The sequence below is a fragment of the Alligator sinensis genome, unplaced genomic scaffold, assembly GCF_000455745.1.
Source record: "Alligator sinensis unplaced genomic scaffold, ASM45574v1 scaffold223_1, whole genome shotgun sequence".
NCBI classification, from domain to species: Eukaryota; Metazoa; Chordata; order Crocodylia; family Alligatoridae; genus Alligator; species Alligator sinensis.
Window position 1 is genome coordinate 2,167,354 of NW_005841936.1, and position 3,155 is coordinate 2,170,508.

Here is a 3,155-nt window from a genome sequence, read left to right on the forward strand (position 1 = left end):
AGTTGTTAGGCTCTCTTGATTCATCATGCCTTAAATTAGACCTCAAACTCTTAGATGAAAGGACTGCACTTTACCTCCACAGTTGTAAACCTACACTTTCACAACCACATGAAAGTAACCTGAGGAATACAAAGAGTTCCACTTAACTCACAAGAGTAAAGTTACTCAAGTATACTTGAAGCCTGTGTTTGTAGAACATGAGATTAAATCATGGTGCACTGGCTCTCATTAGAAAGTTTTTCACCTAACTTCATAGAATCATAGAAGTTAGGGTTGGAAGGGACCTCAGGAGGTCACATCTAGTCCAGCCCCCTGCCCAAAGAAGGACCAGCCCCAACTATATCATCCCAGCCAAAGCCTTGTCTATCCAGGTCTTGAAAACCTCCAAGGATGAAGCTTCCACCACCTCTCTGGGTAACCTGTTCCAGTGTTTGACTACACTCTTAGTGAGAAAATTCTTCCTAATATCTAACCTAAACTTCCTGTACTGCAACTTGAGACTGTTGCTCCTTGTTCTGTCAAATGTTTTCTTCATGCTTACCGGGGGACCCGCTTCCCAGCTGAGCCTCTGGGTCCACACCCAACCTTGGGCGCTCAACCTTTTGGCCAGGAGCTCAACATGCAAACCCCTAAGCCACACAAGACCCACACAAAACAATCTATTTAAAATGAGAATGTTTCAATGAGTGGTTTGACTTTTTTGCCTACCCCATCATAAACTTAATACATTCAAAACTAACAGGGCCATTATTTAAATTGTGCACACAGCAAAAACCATTTCCTATTGAGGTCAAGGTTAAAAAATTGCTTAAGCCATATTACCTATGCTGGCAAATTCATGAAAAAGCAGCCTATGCTCAGCTGTTCACACCTCACTGCAGAGCAGACTCAGTTAATCAGTTGTTAGTCAATTCCTGGCTGCTACTATAAACCTGCAAATGGGGTCCTGCTTGTTAGCAGTCAGAAAGTTGACTAGTTGCTGTTAAGTTCATCAGTGCTTCTCTCTTTCCAGCTATCTCTGTTGCTGCAACCATAAAGCTGACCCTGCCACAAAGCACTAATAGCAGCGGAGAAGCACAAAGTTGAACAACCTACTAAACATGCTAGGTATATAGATATAGCTATTTGCCAAATACACCTACAGTCTAAAATGCCCACAGTGAGCGTACGTCACGTGACAAAGATAAAGAATGCAAGAATCAGTTGCTTTCTTTTTAATATTGCATGAGAATCTTTATTAGAAAAAGACAAACATTATTATCCCTAAAACTCACTCGCACACTGTTTCACTGCAGAGCTTCCACCTTGAATCCACTTCAGAATATGCCTGACTTTCTGCAATAGATTTCAAGTAGCACATGTACAAAAATTTAGGGTTTCTTTTTGCTAGGATCTGACCTTGTTTGTGTTTGACTAGTCAGTCTCAACACATGCAAAACTAAAGTCTTTTTAGCCTCTACAAGGTATCTTCTTTAAAATAACATGTTTAAAATAGACACAAAAAATCCCTAGCATGAGAGTCACAGTGAAGAACTCTTAAAGACACAAGAAAACGTCCAAGGCTCTAGGGGAAGAAAAAAAAAAAATCAAACAGATATAAAGAAGAATATCAAAAGAACGCAAGTGTTAATAAGTAAGATAATTGAATGATAAAAATCCGACTCTTGATACTTTTGAAACAACCTTTTGTTTCACAAAAAAAAGGAACTTAACACAATGTTAAACATAGAAGTTAATGTTATATTTTACAATGTGCAGTACACACACAGAAACAGTCATATTTTTTCTGCCTTTGGCTTTTCAATAGAGTTTCAAGAAAGAAAATCTTCCTTTGCCTTATGTGCATTCAGTATTTGTGACACGCTATGAAGCCTTTCAAATACATGGGGCCAAATACTGATCTGAACTATACTGGAGTAACTCTGCAGCAGATTACTACAGTCCCCTAGGAGGAAATTATAGAACAAATAGAACCAAAGCCTAAGAATTTATTACCGGTATTTGTTTTATCATAGTACTGTACCTAGGAGCACTAGTCCTGGAGCAAGACTCCATTCTGCTAGACACTATACAGATACAAAGTGGTTATTGGTTCCAAAGAGTGTACAATCTCAATACAAGACAGGAAATAACAGATGGATATGGTAAACAAAAGGGATGCAAAGAAACAATGAGACCATGCTGATCAGCTTGAAAGTGTTAACTTCTGTAGCTACAAGCACAGCAGTAGAGAATTTTAAGACAGGATTTAACAGAGAACGCGTTAGCTCTGCTGTGGTGGCGGAGGTGTGTGTCATCCCCACCCCTGCTCCCCACAAGGGTGAGAAGCAGCCTTGGGAGAAAGCAGATAAGTGACTGTTTGAAAAGTTTGAAAACTCTGTCAATGAGTTGGTAAAGCTGGCATCAGGGACAGCTCAGAAGCAGGAGGTCAAGCTCAAGAGCTGACAGCTGTCACGTGACAGGCTGGGAAGGATGGGCTGCACGCAAGCAGCTGGCGTTTGATGCAGCAGAGAAAGGGGAGTCAGGGGCAGAATCCAAAGCGAGGTCCTGATGCGATCAAAAGGACGGGTTACAAACGTTATCCCTGCAGCAACGCTGTATAGGGCGAGCAGGTCCAGGTAAGGGCCTGAGCTAAAAAGGTGTCACCAGGACCTTTCACACTTCACAGGAAAGAATCTAAGGAGGAGAGCTATAAAGTACCAACACCGGCACTGAAACAACAAGTACAAAGAGACAGAGAGCAACACGCCTCAGGCAGGTGGAGGGATGTACTGGCAGCAGCACCTCGGGTGCCTTTCTGAGGGACCCTGCCTCAGCCAGGGTTGACTAGATCACCTCGGGAGGTCTCTTCCAGCCCAGCTAATCGCTGACTAGTACAGCTGAAGCAACCGCCTGGCAGCACAAGCCAGGCAGGCGTCAGGCGCCCACCATTAATGCCAGCCGCTACACGGAAAAAAGAAAGACACGAGAGGCAGCAGCAAGCCGCTGTGTCCGAGGCCAACCCAGTCCAGCCCCGTGTGCGCGTGCGGCGCGCACAGCACGGCTGCAGGCGCTCAACCCCCGCGCCCGGCTCGGCCATGCGCGAAGCGAAGCCCTCGCCAGTGCCAACCACGGCAGCCAGGGGACGAGGGGGGGGAGGGCGGGGCGGCCCGGGG